At 51.1% G+C, this 26,452-nt stretch overlaps 1 long non-coding RNA gene across 1 annotated transcript in view; it reads right to left on the bottom strand.

Annotated features, from left to right (window-relative positions):
* The window catches only part of LOC144792391 (uncharacterized), an 85,749-nt gene that overhangs the window by 32,165 nt on the left and 27,132 nt on the right, over positions 1–26,452 (bottom strand). The window contains exon 2 of the long non-coding RNA XR_013602553.1: positions 15,005–15,128. This is a non-coding gene — a long non-coding RNA (uncharacterized LOC144792391). The remainder of the gene's footprint in view (positions 1–15,004; positions 15,129–26,452) is intronic.

Raw genomic sequence — 26,452 nt, 5'->3', positions numbered from 1 at the left:
TACTTCCCACCCGCAAACCTAGCAATAGCCCCACTTCCTTCTCTGCACCATTCACTGAAACCTTTGAGCCTCCCAATGCATCTCTCTGGAAACGTCTGATTGTGATTGGGTGTGGGTCTGTTTACTTTCATTGGTATTCCACCAACAGGCATCCTTGGTGTGCCATGATTTATTTTTTACCTCTATACGTGGTAATGGGGTCTAAACATAAAAAAGCGTTTATCTTTTAGCCTTTTATTTTTAGCTTTTGTTGTCTCTGTGTTTGCTTTGTTATTTTTTACCTTTCATTTGCTTAATGGCTCTTTTTCTCTGCAGGTTGTGACTATGTGGTCGATTAGGATCGCGGACGGAAACGTGTACCGTCCACCGCGGAAGGTGGCAAGATACTCCGGACCTGTCCGCGTAAAATCCGCAACAGCAATTAGGATAAAACATGCAAAAAACGCCGACCGCGGCGTACGGAGCACACCAATCCCCGTCCGCGGCGGTCGGAGTACACCTGAGTCCGCGGCAGGCGGACGGAACAGAAAGAACACCGACCGCCGCGTACGCACATGACCGCGAATACATCCACTACCCCCGCGATACCTGCGCAATGTCCGTGTCCGCAATTAGGATAACTCCGCAAGTACCCCGGTAGTCACCGCCATCCACGTCCGCAGCGGTACCAATGCACCGAGAATCCGTGCTCCACAGCGGAACGACAACACAAACAACATCCCTACTGTCAAACCAATGCCATACATTGTGACGGAAGTTATCACCAAACACACGAAAAAGAACGACCACCCACCGAAAACATCCAAACCAATCACAACACACAATGATCCACCGCCAAGCACCACACAATGCACACCTGGCAACACTCCCACCTAGCACCTGACTGCCAATAACCATTCAGACACGGCCAAGACACACACCATAAAATAACTCCCACCCACTCCACAAATCCTCTGCATCACTGCATAGCTGCTAGCAGGATACACTACTGAACTGACAGCAAATACATATATCATTCACACAACCCACACCCAAACACACCCACCACACAAAGACCCACCACACCATTCCTACACACCACACACCTGCACCTCCCCATTCACGCAAACCCACACCCCGAGCACCACACACCATGGCACCAAAAAAAAACCCAAAATTCACTGACACCGAGTTAAAGGTTATGGTAGATGAGATAATCCGTGTCGAACCCCACTTATTCGGGGCCCTAGTGCAGCAGACCAGCATAGCCAGGAGAAACAGCATGTGGGACTGGATAGTCACCAGGGTGAATGCCTCCGGGAGCGTCCCGAGGACGAAGCAGGATATACAGAGGCGGTGGCATGATCTCAAGACCCGAGTGAAATCCATTCGAGCCAAGAACTATCTCCGGGCAAATCACACAGGCGTTGGAACCCCCCCGGAGCCCTTACCCTACACGGATTGGGAGGACAAGGTGATGACCATCATCCACCCTGAGAGCCTTGATGGACTTGCTGAGGGAGAAGAGGCTGGTAAGTACAAACCAAGCACCATGAGCACAACTACATGGTGTGCCTCACACAACTGTGAAGACACATCTCCCAGACCCCAACCCATGCATGCAGTCCACATACTCACCAACGTCGAAATCACTCCAACAGGCCCCCATGTCCATAGGGATGGCGGTGGTGGTGGTGGTGGGTGGTGGTGGGTGTGAGGGGACGGAACTACAACTCCCAACAGGCCCCCATGTCCATAGGGATGGCGGTGGTGGTGGTGGGTGGTGGTGGGTGTGAGGGGACGGAACCACAACTCCCAACAGGCCCCCATGTCCATAGGGATGGCGGTGGTGGTGGTGGGTGGTGGTGGGTGTGAGGGGACGGAACTACAACTCCCAACAGGCCCCCATGTCCATAGGGATGGCGGTGGTGGTGGTGGGTGGTGGTGGGTGTGAGGGGACGGAACTACAACTCCCAACAGGCCCCCATGTCCATAGGGATGGCGGTGGTGGTGGTGGGTGGTGGTGGGTGTGAGGGGACGGAACTACAACTCCCAACAGGCCCCCATGTCCACAGGGATGGCGGTGGTGGTGGTGGGTGGTGGTGGGTGTGAGGGGACGGAACTACAACTCCCAACAGGCCCCCATGTCCATAGGGATGGCGGTGGTGGTGGTGGGTGGGGTGAGTACCAGTGCAGACAGAATCGGCAACAAAATGAAAACAACCTGTCAAGTCCACATTACTTATTCTCACATTTCCGTTTTGCAGGTCATCCTAATCTGACAGCTGGAAGCAACACCCGCCCTCCAGACTCGCCACTCACAGAAGTCTCAGGGGACGATTGGGCAGCCACCTCCGGGGCAGAGGATGATCCCGGCACAAGCAGGCAGCCAGGGCCATCTGGCTCCCAGGTCACACCTGCACCAACGACTACGGCCTCTGCCATTGTCACAACACCGGCCACTGTGACCTGCACAGCCACCACCAGCACCACCTCCACCACCACCACTACTATCACCACTTCTGCCCCTGCCCAACCCACCGGCCAACGCCGTGCCAGCACCATCCCAGCCACGCAGGGAGAGTGTGAGGCAAGGCAGAGATGCAAGGCCAGATCCGGCAGGCAGGAGCATACGCCAAAGACGACATGAGGATACCAACACACACAATCCTGTGCAACAGTCATTGGAAGCACTGGGCAGGGTGGAGGTAAGCTATCAACGTGGTCAGGCACAGGCAGACCGGGCCCACCAGGACTTTGTTGACAACACTGCTATGTTGGGGGCCATTAAGAGGCGGCTTGGCCAACTAGTGGACATTTTTACCATGACAACCAACATGCGGATGCCATGTACATCCGCCAACACCACCCTCCCCACAACCCCACAAACAACGCCACCGCCACCGCCACCGCCACCTGCGGCGGATGTGGTACCTGATGCCCCAGCGCAACCAGCTGACTCCGTACCGTCACAAAGACGGAGGGGCCGTCCGAGGCTGGAAGTGGGCGAGAGCAGTGTGGAAGCAGCTGGCACACGCTCCAAGAGGAACCGAAAATGACTATAACAGTACCTGAGCATGCCATTCACCCTGCCAACTATCCGGTCCCACCTGCCACAGGCCTGCTGTACTAGGCAGACACCACCCTATGTGGTGTCAGCACGGACATTTCATCTGCCATAACCTTCTACTCTCACTCACCCACCCCTTCACTCATTTGTAAATATGCACCTACACCCATGCACAATTTGTAAATAAATGCCACTTACTCACTCAATCATGAGTTGCCTCCATGTTTATTCACATGAATGCATCAGAAACAGATGTTACTAGGTACAGGTATCCAACTGGTACAGAATCATGGCGCTGCGGGAGTGACCTAGGGAAAATAGAAACCGCAAAGACATGTCAGGAAACATGATCACACTCATCAGAACACACTGCAGTGCAACATTGAACAACCCACATGCATCACAACAGTAATGGATGAGACGACACACATCATGGAGACGTGCATTGGCCAAAAATTAACACACACACACATGCATGCATCACATAGCAGAACACAGAGATGAAGCACACCACAATGCCACAACACCAGCACACATTCACAGGGCATACCCAAGCAGCACAAGAGGAGCACACTCACAATCAAGGGAAGTAGCGATCAATGATCTGGCGCCTCTGGTCCACACCTTCCTCCTCACCACTATCCTCATCAGTTGACATGGGTGGGTCGGGATTGCGAGGAACTTGCAGTTCATCAGGGTCCAAGAGCAGTTCAATGTTATAGCGCACAGCCAGGTTGTGGAGCATGCAGCACGCTATCACGATCTTGCATACTTTGCCTGGTGAGTAAGGCAGGGCCCCTCCAGTCTTATCCAGGCACCGAAACCTAGACTTGAGCAGGCCAAATGTTTGTTCTACCACTCGACGTGTCCTACCATGGGCATCATTGTATCTCATTTCTCCAGCTGTAGTGGGATTGCGTATGGGACTGAGCAGCCAAGGCCTGTTTGGGTAAGCCGAGTCGCCTGTGTTGGTGGGAGAGAGAGAGAAACATCACAACCTGCATTGTGGGGCACACCATGCCACACAGATATCACTCATGTCACCACAGCATACTCACCAACAAGCCACGCTTGTGCCGGACGCAGATTAGCCATCAGTTGGGGGACCATGCTGCTCCGCATGATGTGGGCGTCATGTGCAGAGCCAGGGAATCTTGCACACACATGTGAGATGATGTTGTCGGCCTGGCACACCACCTGCACGTTGAGGGAATGGAAGTGTTTCCGATTCCTATACACCTGCTCACGTGCCCGTGGTGCAATGATAGCGATATGCGTGCCATCAATGGAACCCACAACGTGTGGTATACGACCCAGGGCATAGAAGTCAGCTTTGACCGCTGCCAACTCCGCCGCCTGAGGGAAATGTATATAGTCATGCTTGTACAGCATCATGGCTGTCAGTACATCCCGGAGTACCGTGCTGAACATGGCCTGTGACATTCCCCCGGCATCTCCAACTGTGTACTGGAATGTGCCTGTTGCAAAGAAATGGAGTGCCGCCATCACCTTTTGCGTGGGTGTCATGGAACCTGGATAGGTTCTTCGCGGCTGCAGGTGAGGAGACAATAGGGTCACAAGTTCCAACAATCGACGGCGATCCAGCCTGAATTTCCGGATCACCTCCTCGTCCACCATATCCTCCAGCACAGTGTATGGGCGATGGACATTTGGAGCCCTCCTGTGTGGGAGTAGATGGAATGGAAGTCAATTCACATACAACGCATGTGTGTGCAACTCAATCACATGTCAACGCCCTCTACCTACATGTAGTATCCAGTGTATGAATGTCATATGTGTGACTCCTCTGATTGTCAGGACAACATGGATTGACGTAGCAACAATGTGCATCCACTAGCAACATGATGTTTAGCAACATGTGCAATGCACAGTGTCTCACCTCAACATTACTGCCAACCAGACATGTGACATGACCCACATGTGTAGGCCCAACATCACATGCACACATGCAAGTACATGCACACATACTAAATTAAACACCCCCCCCCCCCCACCCCCCCATTTCATGATGCACCAATGGCAACACCAGTAATGGTGGGCATACGGACATCACATGCATGGGGACACAATAGGCAACACACATGTACAGTACACAACAGAACCCCCACCATAGTCATCATCTGACACATACCACTCACTGACAACTGATTCACAGGTGCCCATACATACGGGATCTACTGTGTACATGTGAGGTACGACAAACTTGTGTAGGGTACTACCCGATGTGGACATGCACACGTGATGGACACTTGTGGCTCACCGATGGACATGGTATGGACACACATGGGATGGAGCATGACATGTGTAGCCGCGCAATCACGCACACAACCGTGAGCAGGCAGCTGCAGACAATGGTACAAGGTACATCATCAGCTAAGATGCAAACATTGACCACGCCATGGCGGTGCACTGCATCCGCTGTTTACGTCTGGGCATACGCGGCCCGCCTTCGACATTCACATTGTCTGCACGTGCACAGACCGTCACGCTCACACACCGGCAAGTGCATGTGCAAGGTTCCGGGACGGATGGTCGATTTGCAACAATGTTGTATCACTGGCGCCAACATGGCGGGGCACGTGTTCGGCGGGGGACGTGCAGGGTAACACATCCATTAGCTGATGTCAATGCACATGGCAGGTCATGCCCCCCCTTACAGTGCCATTGCATCATCCAGCCTTCACCGGCCGGCCGGCCGGCCGGCCCTGCCCTGCCCAGGACCGCCGTGCCGGCCATGGCAACCACCGCCATTGCACGGCTCTTCCACTACCGCCGTGCCAGGCCCTGCCCAGGACCGCCGTGCCGGCCATGGCAACCACCGCCATTGCACGGCCCTTCCACTACCGCCGTGCCAGGCCCTGCCCAGGACCGCCGTGCCGGCCATGGCAACCACCGCCATTGCACGGCCCTTCCACTACCGCCGTGCCAGGCCCTGCCCAGGACCGCCGTGCCAGCCATGGCAACCACCGCCATTGCACGGCCCTTCCACTAGCGCCGTGCCAGGCCCTGCCCAGGACCGCCCTGCCGGCCATGGCAGCCACCGCCGTTGCACGGACCGCCAGGGAACGCCGGTAGTGGAAGGGCCATGCAACGGCCGTGGTTGCCATGGCCGGCACGGCGGTCCTGGGCAGGGCCTGGCACGGCGGTAGTGGAAGGGCCAGGCAATGGCGGTGGTTGCCATGGCCGGCACGGCGGTCCTGGGCAGGGCCTGGCACGGCGGTAGTGGAAGGGCCGTGCAATGGCGGTGGTTGCCATGGCCGGCACGGCGGTCCTGGGCAGGGCCTGGCACGGCGGTAGTGGAAGGGCCGTGCAATGGCGGTGGTTGCCATGGCCGGCACGGCGGTCCTGGGCAGGGCCTGGCACGGCGGTAGTGGAAGGGCCGTGCAATGGCGGTGGTTGCCATGGCCGGCACGGCGGTCCTGGGCAGGGCAGGGCCGGCCGGCCGGCCGGCCGGTGAAGGCTGGATGATGCAATGGCACTGTAAGGGGGGGCATGACCTGCCATGTGCATTGACATCAGCTAATGGATGTGTTGGCCTGCACGTCCCCCGCCGAACACGTGCCCCGCCATGTTGGCGCCAGTGATACAACATTGTTGCAAATCGACCATCCGTCCCGGAACCTTGCACATGCACTTGCCGGTGTGTGAGCGTGACGGTCTGTGCACGTGCAGACAAAGTGAGGTGCGAACAAGGGCGGCGTGTGCCCAATAGAATGTACGGTATGCTGTGCAGCGCAACACCAGGGCCAGTCATTGGCCCATTTCCAAACACGCTTCTAGAGCTGCCCAATGGATGTCGCCGTATGCCACTGACATGGCCACAGGGCCCTATAAATGTGTCATGTGCAATACCACACATTCCACGATCACCACCGACTGCTGCCTGTGACCATCACCTTCAACTGCTGCTGCGGAGCTGACCACCGACTGCTGCCTGTGACCATCACCTCCAACTGCTGCTGCGGAGCTGACCACCGACTGCTGCCTGTGACCATCACCTCCAACTGCTGCTGCGGAGCTGACCACCGACTGCCGCTCTAGTGCCCTACTCCGTGACCTTGCCATGTCGAGAGGCAAAGAGATCCGGTCTCGTCCCTTCACCGCCGCGGAGCTGGATGTCCTCGTGGACGGTGTGCTCTGCAACTACGGACGCCTGTACGGCGCACCCGGACAGGTGGTAAGTGCAGTGGGGGACAAGTTGGTGTGCATGATGTGTACCATCACACCTGGGCTCTGGGATCTTGGCGGTGTGATGTGGGACCAACGCATGAACCGCAATGTGCATGGCTGCTTGAGAGTAACGTGTTGCCCCAATCTGTGTGACTGGCCAACTGTCCACTAACTTGCACCCTTTTGTCTCCCATCATGGTAGGTCAAGCTGCACCTTCGCAAGAACGTGTGGAGGAGCATTGCACGTGATGTACGAGCAGTGGGGGTGTCCAATAGACGACATACACACTGCCACAAACGCTGGGACGACATTTCCAGGCTGAGCAGGAACGTAGCGGAAGTGACACTAGGGATGATTCCAAGAACGGCACGACTGGCCCGACGCTCAATGACCCCTCTCATGCACCGTATCATAGCTGTGACGCACCCTGCCCTGTCCGAGCGGTTGCGTGTGGATGACCAGCAACGTGGCGGTAAGCATACTGTCAGTGAATGTTGCTTGTGAGTGCAATGCATGTTATGTTGGCCAGACACATTAGTGACTTCCGTGAATCGTGCGTCTCGTTGCAATGCCATGTTGGTGACATTGGCGCAGTTAAAAGTCACTTTCCGGTGCGGCATATTGAGACGGCACTCGCTAAGCAGTTGAGTGTTGGTGCACATGCTGTAGTGCTCCGTCACCCCATGGCAAGACTGGTGTGCAGATGTAGTTGCTCATGCCCTGTCCGCATGCTGTACATGTCGCACGGACAACGCCACTTATTTCGTGTGAGGATGACTGGTAGGGGTGGCCCGTGTGTAGGTTGGGGGATCGAAGTACATCGTCAGCAATGGCAATAGGGTTTCCGTACCAGTACTGTACGTGAGTGTGGCCGTGACTTACACCTCTTTTCTGTGAATTTCAGCTTTGGCAGTGGACACTCAGCCACAGACCGAGGAGATGTTTGAAGCCAATGCATCCGGATCAGACGTCGGGCACACGCAGACTGACACAGAAGGGGGCAGCGCCGGAGAGGGGGACAGGACCGTCCCGGAGGACTCGCATGTGGAGACAACATCGTCAACGTCTTCCGACAGTGTTGGTGAGTCAGCACTGTTGTCACAGACTGGGAGTGGGCAATCAACACCTTTGGTCGGGACACAGCACACAGGGCCCACCCTGTCGCCTACTGCACCATGTACTGTTCGTGCACGCAGGAGTAGGGGGAGCAGAGTAGCGTTCGGTGCCAGAACCGCTGCCCCGGCCTCCGTGAGCCAAAATGCTCTTTGTGCTGAGGCTGTTGATCTGCTGCGACAGCTGTGTGTGGGGCAGACCAATATGATTAATGCTTTCCAAGACCACGATAGGAAGTTGGGGCAGGTGGTAGCTTTCATGGAAGGTATGCATGGCGATCTGGCTGCTCTACACAGGCCAGTGCAGTCATTGGGGAACAGTGTGTCGTCTGCCATTGTACAGTCGCAGGGACTGGGAGCAACTTCTGTTCCACCATCTACAACACTGGATGTCTCAGGGGGGAGTCAATTGTCTGACCAGGACTCGAACACAGGTCATTGCACTAGAAGCAGCGTCAGCCAGCACGTCAAGTCTCGGAGGGCTCAGACACCATCCCCTAGGTCAGCTAAATCTGTTCACAGAGACACCGTCAGAGACAGTGGAGTACAGACACGTGATCCAATAGAGGGTTTGGGTTCAATGGCAAAACATGCTGCACAGGCATCCCACACACAAGGTACTCCCAAGGCAAACCTTACTCCCAGTTCCATTGACACTACCTTGGACATGGACAGTGAGAAGAGGAAGGCACCTCATGAGAGCAGGGACACTCCCAGGGGCAGGGAGACTAGGAAGGAAGGAGCCACTCCCAAGGGCAGGGAGACTAGGAAGGAAGGAGACACTCCCAAGGGCAGGGAGACTAGGAAGGAAGGAGCCACTCCCAAGGGCAGGGAGACTAGGAAGGAAGGAGACACTCCCAAGGGCAGGGAGACTAGGAAGGAAGGAGCCACTCCCAAGGGCAGGGAGACTAGGAAGGAAGGAGCCACTCCCAAGGGCAGGGAGACTAGGAAGGAAGGAGCCACTCCCAAGGGCAGGGAGACTAGGAAGGAAGGAGACACTCCCAAGGGCAGGGAGACTAGGAAGGAAGGAGACACTCCCAAGGGCAGGGAGACTAGGAAGGAAGGAGCCACTCCCAAGGGCAGGGAGACTAGGAAGGAAGGAGACACTCCCAAGGGCAGGGAGACTAGGAAGGAAGGAGACACTCCCAAGGGCAGGGAGACTAGGAAGGAAGGAGACACTCCCAAGGGCATGGACAAGGACAGTCACAAGACATACGCACCTAAGAAGAGCACGGACACTCCCAGGGGCAGGGACACACACAGGGAGAAGGTGTGTCCTGGGGATGTGTACACCAAAGACAAGTCTGCTGCCTGGGACAGGGCACCATCCAGGGAACAGGGAAGATCCACAGACATCATTCCTCCTACGGAAATTGGACATCCAAGGGCAAAGGCATCTCCCATGGACAGTGGTGCTGTCAAGGACAGGCATACATCACCCCTTGATGCACTGCGGTTGCTGTTTTCTGGGAAACGGAATACAGATGTCTCCGCAGTGGAGTCACCCCTTACCTCCACTCCCATCAGGGCCCGTCACGAGCGGATGGAGGTTGACCCTGTAGTAGCATCCCCCATGCCACATGTTGCAGAGGCCAGAAGGCAGCCACACAGCAAACGACAAGCTGGCTCAAGCACGTCCCCAGAGAGCATTCCCCCGCCAGCAGATGCACCTCCCATGGTGGGTGATATTTCTACCCAGTCAGGCCCACTTGCCAGTCCTGTCCTGTCCAGGGTGCAGTCACATGTCACCAAGAAACAGAAACACACACCATTGACACATGCCCAACCCGATGTCGGCCAATTGCAACTATCCCCCGCTCCCAGAGCCACCCTGCCTCCTGGCCCATACAGCCCTCATGCTGCTGTATGCCCTGTGATGTACTGCCTCTGATGTACCTGCTCTGGTGTCCACACTGCCCTGTTGCTGTTCACATGCTGCTGTATGCCCTCTCATGTGCTGCCTATGATGGACCTGTGCCTTGCCATGGACTGTTGGTGCACTTAGCCCCTCTCACGTGCTGCCTCTGATGGACATGTTCTGTGCAATGGACTGTTGATGCACTTAGCCCCTCTCACGTGCTGCCTCTGATGGACATGTTCTGTGCAATGGACTGTTGATGCACTTAGCCCCTCTCACGTGCTGCCTCTGATGGACATGTTCTGTGCAATGGACTGTTGATGCACTTTGCCCCTCTCACGTGCTGCCTCTGATGGACATGTTCTGTGCAATGGACTGTTGATGCACTTTGCCCCTCTCACGTGCTGCCTCTGATGGACATGTTCTGTGCAATGGACTGTTGATGCACTTTGCCCCTCTCACGTGCTGCCTCTGATGGACATGTTCTGTGCAATGGACTGTTAATGCACTTAGCCCCTCTCACGTGCTGCCTCTGATGGACCTGCTCTGTACTCCACAATGCCCTGTTGATGCTCTGATACTGCATTCTGCCCTCTCGTTTACTGCCAATGATGTACCTGCTCTGTACTGCACAATGCCCTGTTGATGCTCTGATACTGCATTCTGCCCTCTCGTTAACTGCCAATGATGTACCTGCTCTGTACTCCACAATGCCCTGTTGATGCTCTGATACTGCATTCTGCCCTCTCGTTAACTGCCAATGATGTACCTGCTCTGTACTCCACAATGCCCTGTTGATGCTCTGATACTGCATTCTGCCCTCTCGTTTACTGCCAATGATGTACCTGCTCTGTACTGCACAATGCCCTGTTGATGCTCTGATACTGCATTCTGCCCTCTCGTTAACTGCCAATGATGTACCTGCTCTGTACTCCACAATGCCCTGTTGATGCTCTGATACTGCATTCTGCCCTCTCGTTTACTGCCTATGATGTACCTGCTCTGTACTCCACAATGCCCTGTTGATGCTCTGATACTGCATTCTGCCCTCTCGTTTACTGCCTATGATGTACCTGCTCTGTACTCCACAATGCCCTGTTGATGCTCTGATACTGCATTCTGCCCTCTCGTTAACTGCCAATGATGTAGCTGCTCTGGTGCCCACTTTGCCCATGCTCACGCATACACTGTGATTATACCCCTATTTTGTACAATAAAGGTAGTCTATCAAGTCTCGTGGTCTGTCGTTGTCATTCCTGCTTGCGTACTACAAATGTGTATTCGTATTTGCTTCTCATCAGTGGTTTCGGTAACATGACACTCCCCCTCCCTACGTCACGTCCCTTGCTGGTATTCCCCTCCAGGCAGCCAATGGTTTGTGCCTTACCTGCGTCGTCGTCCATAGTGGGCCATGACTAGGACGTGGTGGATCGCGAAGAGCATCGGGAAAGCGTGTAGCGCTGGGTCCATGGTGGTGGTCAGCTTGCGGTGGGTATCTCTGCTATGTCACCTATGTTCGCTGTGGGGATTCCGCCGTGTTCAGACAGGTTGTTTTTCCGCTGCGGTTTTATGTGTATTTTCCGCCATCTTGATTTGGGGGACGGTCTTAGACGTCAGTACGTACGGCGGGGCCTCCGGATGTGTTCCGTCCGCCACGTGGTCGTGTGTAGTTCGGCGGCGGTGCATGCTTTTCCGTCGCGGACGGAAATTTGACACGTTTTCCTATCCTGATATGGCGGACGGAGTATCCGCGGCAGGCGGACACGGAAAAGGCTTTTTCCGCCTACTCCAGGGCCGCGGGGGCTCTTCCGTCCGCCATCCTAATGAGCCCCTATGTGTGTTTAATTGTTTTCTGGTAAAACGCATGTTTGACTCACCAGAAAAGCTGTAGACACTGGAGTTTAGAAACTACTCATTAGTTAAGTATTTCTTCTAAAGTCTCATTCTAAAGAGATAGTTTGCGCATTACGGGGCGATTTATACAGGGAGGCGCCTAAAGATGGCAGCTTTGAACTATGTAGTGATTCATGAGTTCGGCGACACCCTAGTGGTGGTTGATGAAAATGATGTGTGGTACAAGTTACAAAAAATGTGTACAAATAGGGTTAAATAGTGCGTTTTAGAGCACATTTTCCATATACATTTTCTAAAAAGCTGTATTATCTAAAAACAGTACTTTCATGCGTAGCAAAAAGTCTGTCTGTCCCTTGCATGTGCACCTGCCCTGAAGGAAATCTGAGACATTAGTGGTCAGCTCAATTACCCATAAAGTATCCAAAAAGCTATATGGGATTTTACTTGGCCTACCATTTACCGTGGCATGAATGCTAATGTCTACATATCGGTTGCTTTAATTCTTCATCCTTCCATTTCCAAGTAGATTCTCAATCATATGTTGTAACCGAAACATCCCTAGAAGGGACAGGTGAGAAGAATTTTTAAAATGCTCACATCTCAAATTGTGCATCCTAAGACCGAATATAGTATTGAGCAAGATAGATTTTACTTATTCGTACACAAATGATGTAGCTCCGGGTATAGAGATCTTGCAACCTTAGCAGCAATTGGGTTACACTAGACTTACACATTAGGGTTTCACACAAGGTATTTATTATGATTCAATCACCTGCTAAGTTGATATTTGGAAGTACAGTAACTTCAGATTGTTGATTTATAAAAAATGTTCATATTTTGCATTCAAACATTTTATTTTTGAACAAAAAACATGGTACCCCAAACAATTTTGTAATGCAAAAAACACTTATTTTGTGCCTAAAGTATTACCTTTCACTTTTTTGTAAATAAATAATTGATGACCGAATATCAATTGATTACTTTCATCAAGTATTCACGTATACTGCTACAATAGACACATAGATGCTGCCTTAGCTGTCCAATGTATCATCATTTAATCATAATACATGCCCCAATTCACCACTGTTATATGATAGGGTTACCAACATACCAAGCGTGGTCCTCATAATGCTGTGGATCACACCAAAATGCTAAGAATGACCACAAATATGTTAAATACTTCATTTTGCCCTAGTTGGGAACCGCCTACAATCATTTACCCTAGAGAGTCACTATTAATATGCCAGAGTCAGCCTTTTGTCCACTGTGGAAAAAAACATGCCATGTATGACCCTAAAATGCCAAAAATTGCTATCAATATGGCAGGGCCAGCTTGAATGGTCCCAAATTGACAACAATTGCATAAATATGAAAGGGCCAACAGAGAAGGTCCTAAAATAACTGGATTGCCATTGTGTTTTAAAGATCAGCTGAGAGGGCCACGGTATGGCAATAATCAACTTTAAACAATAGGCAAAGGTCAAGCACATGCACACACTTACTCACATGCACATTTAAACACACACAAATACCTGTGTGCAACTACACACAGTCATCATCATCATATAAAACTTTTTTCGGTCATTTGTACAAAACACCATCAAAGTATACAAAGATAAAAACATAAATAAATATGCGGTTAAAATAGTATTAAACCATTACATGCATAGGTACAAATTACAATCTGAATCAAATTAAAAACAAACATATGAAGATACATACATTCATTCAACCTAGTCAAGCTAAAAGGGATTCTATGCAACCACCAAGCATTTAGGGTACTATACCATATGTACCGACTTGATATTTTGAGATACATGTACAACATAAGGAGGGAAAAAATTAAAAAATAACTTCATTGCTATGCTAAAAATATGTTGCGAGTCAGCCAAAAGGAAAATAAAAAGCGACTAAGGGCAAAAATTATTGGCCCTGAGGTATCTACTTTTAAGATCCTAAATGCAGTCTGGTGCTGCCTAGCACCCAGATTTGAACATAAAGGTCGAACCCATCTCCTGCACAGCTGCCGGTACTTGGTGCAAAAAAACAGGATGTGTGCTTCAGTTTGGTTGACTTTGCGGCAAGCCGGGCAAGGATGTGGAGCAAAGCCAGTCGCCTCTTTCCCCAGAAATTTCAATAGCAGATTGCCATATCTAAACCTAATATACAAACTCTTAGCAAAAGGGGGTTACAGTCACTTACCTCCACACATAGGCCTTTGGAAGAACACACCCAAACACTCCCTAGTAAGCACCTGCTGTCACCAGCACTCTATACAGAATTGATGTTATAGTTAATTTCTTCAGGTCCCCTGCACAGGTTCCCTCAGCAGCTCCTTCACTAGTCTCTCCTCCTCATCTTCTGATGCACATGCCTGTGAGTGTCTGAAAATTATCTGGTTGTCACCATGCCAACAATTACACTTTAAGTATGATGCTGAAGCTTCAGATTGGTTAGTACTTGTGTCACACTTAAGGCAGTACTGTAAAAGAGAGCTCTGATACCTGTTTGAAGGCTTGCCTTCTGTCAAACAGAGCACTGTCTGTTCATACTCTAAATGCACACAATATTCATGTCTGTTTTGCCGACTTTGGTGACTCAATCACCAAGTGCATTTTCATTTTTGGTCTACTGCCCCTCTTAGTCTGAAGTTGTACACAACACAGCTTCAGTACCTCAGACGGACCGTGGTAGAAAATGGATGAGCAATGACAAAATGTCCCTATGGGAGACCTCACCATAGAAAATGGGAGGAGGAGCAGGATAAAGGATATATTAGGTATCAGAAATACACCCTACCTGAGTAACTATGGATCACAAAAGTATCTGATACACTTTGATAAGCAGTACAGAGACCTCGGTCACTGAGATCGGTACGTTAATGGAAGAAAAACCCAAATTCAGGGTGTTCCCTAAAAAGGATGAAGGCTCTTGCTTACCATAGTGACATTCCTCATTATAGGCCGCTCCTTACTGTGGTTCCGAAAGGGATCATATGGTGGCTCTGGTGAGAACCTCTTTACAATGAGAAGATTGTCTTCTTAGTGTTGCAGTGTAGGGGACCTATGAAAATAAAAATGCTTCAGGTAAGGGAGATTTTATAGAAATGTATTAATCCCTCTGTCACATGCCCAAAAACGTTGAAATCTTTGGGAGAGCTGGCAACGGAAATCTCAAATATGTTAAAGTCTCATTTCTCATGAGTCATGGGGCTCTCCTAGCGTGGGATCCATGTTTCAGCCAATTAAAAACATCCCCCACAATCCTGAATACCTGAGTCCTGCAGTGGTTCACCCTTACATCTATCCTAGCATCATAATTCTTTGTCAACAGATGACAGAATGCATCCTGTTTGGGTGAGGATTAAAAAGGTTTACTTGGCTTTAACATTTCATATAGTTTGGATAGGACAAGGTATTTGCAAATTGTGTAATTCTGAAATACCTCTGCAGCTTACATTCGGGTGGTCGTGGATGGGGTATGTTTTGGTGAAAGTGATGGGGACACTGCTTATCTTACTCAGTATCTCACATCTGAGTCAACTTTAAAGTGGGATCTAAAGTTTGGGAAAATAACAAATCCTTCTACACACTCTATTTGTGTGGATATGACTGGGGAATCTGATCAATCTGTGATCCTATGGGGGATATTCAAGACCTGAGTAATTCTAAGCTACTTTAGTATTTTACATCAGGAAGGACCAGTCTGTGATTTTTTATTGACAGGTGAGCCCGACGTAGGTATTTGGGAACTGAATAAATCTCATCTTCCTCTTCTTTTTAATTTTCAGATGAACCTGACAGGGACTATCTTTTATTTGGGTGCACATGACTATGGAAACGTATTGTATTCAGTGAAGCTGAGAGAACAAACAGGTATCTAACTTCAGCCATGTTATAGAGTCATTGCTATTGAAAAAGAATCACTGTTTGTGAGTTTGCAGCCATGCCAGATATTTTTTTAATGTCCGCCCCCTACAACATTGCTATACCAACAGTAACACATTTAAGGTTTGTCTTAGTTAAAGATTGCAGTGGCCTTCATGCTCCTCATAGAAAGATGTGCTCCTAGGATGCTCTCAAGCCAAATTCTATTCAACCCACACATGTAGGCTATGGCTTTTAATCATTCATGAACAAAGCAACAACACTATAGCCACGCCAGGGGCAATGTTCAAGTAAAAGACATGATAGCATACCCAATCAAGGGCAAAAATTCCACAGATCTACCCAATATGCCAATCCCTAATCCCGTCAGATGTATGCTAAGGATCCGTTGATAGGGACATAGTGGTTTAACCAGGCTTGTCAGTTTAAATATAATGTCCGTGTGTATATTATGGTTGAATGTATCAGCAAACCAGTGTTACAATGACTAAAATAAGATGAAGTTTGTGGTACAGGGGGAGATGGGGAGAGAAGGGAAAGGAAGGTACCCAGTGCTGCCAGGAAATGTATTGTTGTATAAAAGAAGAGTAACCATGGCATGTTGAGTACTTGTAAATGGTACCATGATGTTGCTTCTGTCTCACTGTCTCACCATGGTGAAGGGATAATCTTGACCACTTTGCTACTTTCTTAGCCATCACAACTCACTCTGCTACTTTCAGATTTCTTGTTTTTTGTAACAGTCACAACATTACATCACTTGACCTGTTTCACAAGGATGACATAATTTTTAATTTTTGTATTTCTTAATTTGTATTTTTATTTGCAGTTTTTATATTATTGATACAGATTTCACATGTTATATGGAATAAGCAATACAATGGGAACAGGCATATAAATCCAATGCATTCTTAACGTAATTATAAAAACATTACTACTAGAATCCATTGGGTGTGGCATGCATATATCACACTTCTAAAATCAGTGGCAGTAATTACAATATATTGTATGTGCCCAGTGAGGATATTCGTAGTTATCACTGCTAATTGCCATGTCCCAATATAAGTCTGATCCGATCTGCCTATTGCAACCAGGTAGGACCCATGTAATTTAAAATGCATCTCATAATACAATGTATGTTAACATGAAAATAAAATTATTAAAACAAATCAACACATCAGTCTTGTTTCATGTTAATGAAAACAGTTGTGCCATGAGAATATTTATCCCGCAGTCTCGAGCCCCCATTCCACAAGGTACAGATGAAACGGAAAATTGAAGTCGTCCCTGCCCCCAGATGTATCCACTGTGTTCTCCTTTCGCAATGCCTGTGCCACATTGTTATGGGTGGTACCAGAAACATATGTTGCTTTAAGAGTTTGCATCAGTCCTATTTCCATTGCCATCGGCTAAGTTATTACTATCTGATTCCTGGTCTATTTGTTTTTGCTCCGACAGTTTTGTGTCCCAGCATTGCGCGGTGGGGTATTTACGCCTACCTGCTATCTTCTCCCTATGCAATGCCGTCCTTTCTGCTTGTGCCCATACCTCTAGTGAGTTTATCCAGCTGATGAGGGCAGGGGGGGTGTTTGTTTTTCCTTTGTTTGGTACTTAGTCTTTTAGCTACAATAAGACCCAAGTCTTGTGAGAGATTTGGAGTCTCTTAGACAGCATAGCTCCTGACATTTGTTTTATCACAGAGACTTGGCTACATGAAGATGCATCTCCTGATGTGTATACTGCCTTTCCGTCACAGTACAAGATAACTAGAGTGGATAGGAAAGAGAAAAGAGGAGGTGGCTTACTTGTAGCCTCCACCGAGGATTTAAACATCATAATTTTAGAAACCATAATCTCGAATCACGTAGCACTATGTATTTTCAAGATAGATGGCCTATCAAATGGCACCTGGAGAGGGGCCCTAATCTACAGACCCCCTGGACCCAGAGAGGATTTCTCTGACAAATTGTGAGAGATCATTGCTCCCCACATTTTGGCCTCTGATAATTTCCTTCTAATCGGAGATTTCAACCATCATGCCGAAATTTTATCCAACACAGACACCGACAAACTGATCTCAAACATGAACACGCTTGGACTGCGCCAACTGGTCACAGGTCCCACCCAAAATGCCGGTCATACACTTGACCTTCTTTTCACCAACTTTTTAGGCATTATAATAGAATCCCCAGTTCCCCAACTATGGTCAGATCATCACCTGTCAAAATTTGCCTTTTTTAATAATATAACCAAAACTGACCACACTAACAAACTAATATCACGAAGATCTTGGAGTAAAGTTACTCAATATCACTTTTCAAAGCACTTCTGTCTAGACCATCTAGGCCAAGAAGTTAGTGTAAATCAAATAGCACATGGCCTTGACAAAGCAATCACAAAGGTGTTAGATAAAATAGCTCCTATTACCCAGATTAAAATCAAGCCCAGAATCGCTCCCTGCTTCACAGACCAATTAAAGATCACTAAGTCCCTGTGTCGAACCGCAGAGCGAAAATGGCGAAAGAGTAAAAATACGGATAATCGTAAAATCTATAAAGAAATCCATCATAGTTACATGAATGACATCAAATCGGCAAAAAAACTATTTCTGCTTAATCGGATAAATCAGGCAGAAAACTCTTGTAAAGAACTATCAGATCTTAAAAGAATGTACTACCCCCACTAACCAGCCGTCGATTCCTAATTCCAGGAATGGACGGACTCGCTTTCTAAATTCTTCGAAGATAACATTTTAACCATTCACAGCTCCCTTCCATCACAATATAACAATCCTTATTCCGATAATGTGCCCGGCTTGTTTTCTGACCCCCCACATACTCTATATGATTTTGTCAAGTGTGACATAAAATCGGTCACTACTGTCATGTTAAGGATAAAGTCAGGCTTGCCTACAGACCCAGTACTTCCAAAAATGTTCCCCACTATCGCACCTGTGCTATTAGAAAATCTAACAAATCTATTTAATAAATCCCTTTCGGAGGCTGTTTTTCCCAAAATATGGAAAGTTGCCAGGGTCAGACCCATTCTAAAAAAAAAACGACATCAGATCCAAATGTACTTCAAAACTATCGTCCCATATCCCTTCTCCCTTATTTCGGCAAAATGTTGGAATCTCTCATAAATCAACAACTAGTGGCCCACCTTGAGAACCATGGAGTTCTTGATCCCTCACAATCTGGTTTTAGGGCGGCACACAGTACCGAGACGGCACTGGTCGAAGTAACGGACAACATCAGGATGGCTCTGGATAAACATCAGTCAGTGTTTCTAGTCCTGCTCGACCTATCTGCCGCCTTTGACACCATCTCCCACAGCATTTTAGAACATGGGCTGTGGGAGATTGGTGTCAGAGGAAATGCCTTAAAGTGGCTCCAAAGCTATCTAGCTGATCAATTCACTGCAGTCCAAATGGGCAAAAATGTATCAGAGGAAAGATCAGCTGTGTTGGGAGTACCTCAGGGCTCTATTTTAAGCCCGACCCTCTTCAATTTGTATATGACGTCACTGGCCAAGGTGATCAGACTCTATGGCTTTGACGTCATATCTTACGCGGATGACACGCATATTCTGGTCACCGTTGGCCCAGATCCTGCAGAAACAAAACAGCGTTTTAAAAAATGCATGTCCCACATCAACAGGTGGATGCGTTCCAACTACCTACAACTGAACGGGGGAAAGTCCGAGATTATGCTCTTTGGTAAGGCTCAGGAGCACTGGTCTCCTGACTGGTGGCCATCTGATCTTGGCCCCTGCCCAACTCCTAAACAAACAGTATGAAATCTAGGCGTCTATATGGACAATCAATTGTCTATGAAAAGTCAGATCAATAACATCACCGGCACCTGCTTTGGAGTGATGCGAAGTCTTCAAAAGGTTTTCAAATGGATTCCGATTGAAGCCAGGGAACCATTAGTCCAGGGATTAATAATAAACTGTATGGAGTACGGAAATGCTCTGTTGTTTTCTATTAACGAAAACTTCATGAAAAAGACTCCAAACCTTGCAGAACACGGCAGCTAGGCTGGTTCTCGATCTGCCACCCAGATCTTCCTCTGCCCCCTTTCTAAGATCATTACACTGGCTTCCGGTGAGGAAGCAAATTCTTTTTAAGGCCCTCTGTCTGACACACAAGCACATGTATGGAAGAGGGCCCAAATAATGGTCTAACAAACTACGCTGGTACCAGCCCAGCCGGGTACTTTGATCTAGCAACATTTAGCTGCTTACCCCCCTAAGAATCCGCACTGCTAGAACAGGAGGTCGGTATTTCTCCTTCCTTGCTCCGGGCTCATGGAATAAGATCCCTGCCTATCTACATACCATCCCTGACCATAACCGCTTTTGAAAACAGTTGAAGTCATTGTTATTTGATATATAAGCCAGTGTCTAGTCAGAGCCGTCTGCAAGCGCCATGAGACTTTGGAGTGATGTGATGCGCTATACAAATGTCCCTGATTTGATTTGAAATGACTCTGTGCTTCTTGGACCAAGAAAAAAAGACCCAATGTGCATTCTTCCCATGTGTGCCTGCCTTCGGGGTCTATCACTGTATGTTGCCAATGCTGGCATCACATCTTGCCAGTAAAGTTGTAATGTGGTGCAGGACTATAGCATGTGTAGTAAAGTGGTATCTATTTGCATACATCTCGGACAAGCTGAGTTAGTTAGTTCAAAGTAGTTGTTTATTTTGTCAGAGGATAGGTATGAGCTCTGTATGACATAGGTCTGAATAATTCAGAATTTTGCATTCCGTTGTATCCGCATAGGACAAGCCAGGATCGTGTTCCATGCGCTGTCGGACCAGGAGATCCCCTATCCTCCTCCCACCGGGTGCGGAGGGACGTCAGAGGATGTAGGGTATGCGTTAATAGAGCCTCCGTCAGCCAGCGTATTATGTGACTTCCATTGCCCATTACATGGAAATACTGAATAAGCAGGTGCATTTCTGGTCCAGTGTTCATGGCCCCCATGCCATTGTAAGGGATTGAATGATTGAATTGTGTACAAGGAATTGACGAGTCGGCAGATCGTATTCGTGGGATAGATTATTGAAAGGTGTCAGAGAGCCGTCCGTGTAAAGGTCTTCAAGCTTGTGTGTCCCGGCGACATGTCAGTGTGAAAGTGCACTATTAGGAGAACCCGTTTTATTCCTCTGGGTTCCCAGGAGGGGCAATGCTGGAGTGCATGGAATGTGTCTCCTAGTAAGATATAGGCTGCGTTTGTAACAGCGATGAGCTAAGGCTTAGTAGGTCGGAGATGGGGTTCATAATGATGACATGATGCTGCAGAGGGCAGAGACTCCAATAGTGGAGAAAGCCAATAGGCCTAGCCTTTGCAAGGTGGATCAGTGGTTACATTTATTTTATTGCAGGTGTCCACAAAAGTATAAATATTAAAAATGTGAAAACATGACACTACCTGGGGCGTGGCTTGGCCAGCGAGCATGGCGGCCGTGTAGAGCGCGAGCTCCGACCAGCCTTGTCAGAATCCTTCAAGTATATCCTGCCCTGGTCCTTGTAAACGGGTCTCAACGTGCTGGTTCGGTGCCTGATTCGGGCGGCCGTCCCCTGTCTAAGAGTGGAAGCGTGGGACTGATTTTAGCGGCCAGGGCGTCGCCCGTGATTGAAGCGCTCCGGAGCGGCCTACACAGCCGGGGCCTCAATTTTGGAGTGGCCCGGCGGATTGGAGAAGTTGCAACGTAGACGGAAGCGGCGCAGACCCACCGCGTCTTCCGGGGCCCGGGGCTTCCACAGACAACGCATTGTGCGGCACGGCGGCGGATGGTGCTGGTTGGGCCGAAACCAGCGGGGGCTCCCGATTGGGAATCACTGGCCGCACTTGGAGCAGAGGGCATATCGAGCCGCTGCGGAGCGGCGGCGCCTGCACACCGAAGGGCGCGATTGCACGACTACAGACTGTACAGATCTCCCAGGTCAGTGTTACTACGAGTGGGGACGTGGAGGCCGGTGGTGAACATTCGGGGGTCTTGTCAGGCCCCGGTGGGACACTGGTAGTGGCATTGGTCCCAAATTGAACTCGGGCCTGGCGCCGCTGGGGTGTGCAAGCTAGTTGGCGTGGTCGGGGCCCTCTCGCTGCTACTGAGGACGCTTGTGGAGAGCCCGCTGCCCCCCTCCCCCCTAACATCCCCGGGGCGGGAGTCAGACGGTTAGCGGCCATATTTGGACCTGGGACCTGGTGGTGTGCTGGTGCCACGTAACGAGAGCGCCATGACGAGAGGTGGTGGTGGCCAGGGTAAGCATGGGCCCATCAACAAATTCACGGAGGCTGGCCGGCGCGAAGGGCTCATCGGCGCTGGTGCCGGACAACGCTGCCTTCATGGCGGCGATCACGCAATCCCGGGACGTCTTAGATGCCAAGATTCGAGCGGTGGGCTCGGACGTAATGCTCCTCCGGCAAGACCTGCGGAACGCCGTGGAGCGTATCGCGGGCACAGAGACACGCATTATGGAGGTGGAGGACGATGTCTCTTCCCTGAAGAAAAGAGTCCTGGTACTTGAAAGGACACAGAAGGGCCTTGTCCACAGGGCGGAGGAGGCGGAAGGGCGGGCGTGGCGTAGTAACCTGAGGTTCATTGGTTTTCCGGAGGACTGTGAGAAGGGTAACGCTGAGAGCTTTCTGACGCAATGGCTGGAGAGCTGGATTCCACCTGAAGCTCTCTCTCGCTGCTTTGTGATCGAGAGGGCCCATCGGGCGCTGACGAAAAAGCCGCCGGTGGGCGAGCGCCCGCGCCCTATGAGCGCTAAAATCCTGAACTATGCTGACAGGGATGCGATCCTTAAGCAGGCGAGGCTGAAGGGTAAGCTGACATATGACAACGCCAGTATCCTGATCTTTCCAGACTATACCAAACAAGTGCAACAACAACGCCAATCCTTCACAGCGGCTAAGGCCCGCAGCTGCAGTACGCTCTGCTTTATACTGCTAGGTTGAGGGTGATATTTCAATCTCGCACCTTCTTCTTTGATACCCCGGAGAAGGTCTTCCAATGGACTGATGAGACTGTAAAACTTCGACCCAACACGGCGAAGGGGGGAGAGTCTGACTCCTCGACGAGCAATTCGGCCGGGGAAGGCCAGGAAGGTCGGCATAGGCGCAGAGGCCGTTCGCGCTCAAGCCACAGCTCGAAATCTGGATCAGCCACGGGTCGAGGCGGGGGTGCCCCGGACGCCCAGGAAGATGCGCCTTGACATTTGTGAGACCTGACTGATACTTTGCTTGAATGCTTCCTTTGAAGGGACCAGCCGTAATGCTGTCGAGGCTGGCGTCCCACAGGGTTAGTTGGGAGGGTGCGATGGCCTAGTTCTACATGGGCTGCTGCAAGGGACTTAGTTGGAGGGGGTGGTTCGTGGCTCCCAGTTTGGGCCGGGATCATACTCCGACCACGACAGGTGCTTCCATGTTTGGGAGGTGCGGGGTGGGGGGTGGTCAGGGAGAAGTTGGGGTTTGGTTACGAGGGGAGGGGGTTTGCGCGGGTACTGCGGCTTGCTGACTGTTTTCAAGGTTGCCAGGGTGGCCGGCGTGGCATGAGGCTGCGGCACGATACACACCTTCAATGGCTATGGATGATGAGGGAGTGCGGTTAGGCCCGGGTGGGACACGAATCCTGTGCTGGAATGTGCGGGGCATGCTGGATAAAGTGAAGCGGGGGGCTGTGTTTACATGGGTTAAGAGGAGGGGGACGGACATACTCCTCCTGCAAGAAACGCATTTGCTTGGTACCAAGGCGTTGTGCCTTCAGAGAAATGGATTCATACACGCATACCACGAGTTCACGAGAGGGTCGCGGGGGGTGGCAGTCCTTGTTCACCGGAGGGTCCCATTTACTCATAAACACACGTGGACAGACCCACAGGGTAGATTTGTGTTTGTACATGGAGAGATCAGAGGTGACCCAGTCCTTATTGGTAGTGTTTATGCCCCGCCCCCGCTACAGTGGCCCCTAGTCGAGAAATTGCTCTCCTTGTGGGTGGTCATGCCAGACGCCATGTCTGTCGTGGGGGGGGATTGGAATGACGTGATGGATGTCGCACTGGATAGATGGCGCAGCGCAGATGGTGCTAGTGGAGTGGCGGGTGGGGTCGGCCACACTTCCAGGTTGAGGGCCTTGGCCACGGGTCTGGATTGGGTGGACACGTGGAGACACAAGCATGGCGCGCACAGGGAGTACACGTACTTCTCAGCAGCACGGGACTCCTTTTCCAGGCTGGATTACATTTTTGTTCCGAGGGGCATGGCGCATAGGGTGCTGTCCGCCGAAATCCTGCCAAGGGCGCTGTCTGATCATTCGCCGGTTTATGTCATACTGGATACTGGGCGAGCCCGGCAGCCCTTCAGATGGCGGTTGTCACCCTGGCAACTGACGCAGGGGCCCTACAGGGCCCAAATGACATGTGAAATTGCTCACTTCTTCTCGGAGAATGAGGGCACGGTTGACACTGCCGTGATACTTTGGGAGGCGATGAAGCCCACATTGCGTGGTGTGGACATCTCGTGGTGTGCGGAGGCGCGCAAGGAGAGGCGTAGGGACCTAGTGCGGCGCGAGGCGGACATAGAGGCGCTGGAACGCAAGGGCAGAGAGGAGGGCGGAGGGGCGGCCAGGAGACAGCTTGTTCTTGCCCAGCGGCAGTACTCAGCGGTGCTTCTAGACGAGGCCAAGCAGGCATGGCTGGCCACGCGTAGTCGTATCTATCAATGGGGCGATAAGTCCAGTAAGATGCTGCATCGTTTATGCCAAGGTGTCAGGCACGCACAGCCCCTGCCCCAGATAGTGGGACAAAGTGGGGAGCCCCTCATGGAATCAGCGGCATTGGCTGAAAGCTTCGCCACATACTATGAGGCCCTCTACGCGCCACGGGAATGTTTGGACGCGGAGGTTGTGCACCGCTTTATAGATGACCTTCCACCTAGGGCCGTCGCAGACGAAGCACGTGAAATACTAGATCGCCCCCTGTCGGGCGAGGAGCTCGCCACAGCATTGGGAGAACTGAACCCGGGGAAAGCTCCGGGGCCGAATGGGTTCCCCAGCGAGTTCTTTAAACACTTCATGACTCAGCTGAGCCCGCACTTCCGCCCGGTTGTGGAGGAGGCGCGGGAGTCGGGCTCGCTGCCACCGGACTGGCGCCATGCGGAGGTGGTGGTTTTTTTGAAGCCAGGGCGACCCCCAGAGGCGCATGAGTCCTATCGCCCGATATCTCTACTTAATACAGAGGCTAAGATACTTGCCAAGGCCCTCGCCAATAGACTCAAGCCATACATTACCAAGCTGGTACATCCCGATCAGGCGGGCTTCATGCCATAGCGGGCTACACGCCACAATATACGTCGGGCACAGGTCGCTGTGTCGGCCTGGCGACGGCTAGGGGAACAGGCCGCATTGTTCTTAGCCGACATGGATAGGGCCTTCGATTCCCTAAGCTGGACTTATCTTTTTGCTCTCTTGGGGTGGCTCAATTTGGGCCCTCGTTTCTTGGCGTATGTGCGGCTCCTCTATACAGATCTTACGGCGGCGGTGCGAGTGGGGGGGTGATCTCTCGCTCCTTTCGGCTCGAGCGTGGGACGAGGCAGGGTTGCCCCCTCTCCCCGTATCTGTTCGCCCTGGCTATGGAACCTCTCGCGGCGTGGGTGAGAACGGATGCTCAGCTCAGGGGTTTCCAGTGGGCGGGTGGCGTAACGGATAGGATAGCGTTGTACGCGGATGACGTCCTGTTTTTTCTCACTAACCTGGGGCGCTCGGGGCCTAGGCTCCTGCGGATTCTGCAAATCTTTGGCGAAACCTCTGGATTATACTCGAACCCTCGGAAATCTACATTGTGGATTCTGGGCGGCCCGCAGCCGATTGGGGACTGGGCCGGGGAGCTCCAGATAGCCACAGATGGCATGAAATACTTGGGAGTGTTCCTGTCGGAGGAAGCCTCCGTTGCTATGGAACGTAACATTACCCCGGTGTGGGAGCGCACAAGAGACGACATCAAGGTTTGGTCTAGAATGCCACTCTCCATCCATGGTCGGTCGGCCATCTTTAAGATGGTGGCACTTCCACGTTTGATTTACCAATTACAGAATCACCCGGCCCTGATTGCGCGTAGTTGGTTTGGGTGCCTCAACTCGGCGCTCAGCCGCTTTCTGTGGGAGGGGGGCGTGGCGCGGGTTGCCCTGCAGACCTGCTTCCGGTCAACCTACGCCGGGGGCTTGGCTACTTCAGACGTCCTCTCTTACTACCAGGCGTCCCATTTAATGGTCTTAAATGATTGGTGGTATGCAGACAGAGGCGACCCCGCCTACGCGGTTGAGAGGGCCATGATGGGCACGGTGTCCGTCCATACGCTGCTATACTCGGCGCCGCTCAGGAAGGCCCTGCCATCAGCTACGCAGGTGGTCTTCCAGGTCTGGAGGCAGACGCTGCGTAGGATGGGTTGGTGGAACGTGCTAACCTGGGAGACCCCACTCTGGCACAATGGC

This window comes from Lissotriton helveticus, chromosome 11 (assembly GCF_964261635.1).
Source record: "Lissotriton helveticus chromosome 11, aLisHel1.1, whole genome shotgun sequence".
Lineage (NCBI taxonomy): Eukaryota > Metazoa > Chordata > Amphibia > Caudata > Salamandridae > Lissotriton > Lissotriton helveticus.
The sequence above is the reverse complement of the archived record's forward strand: the minus strand, read 5'-3'. Positions and strand labels throughout refer to the sequence as shown.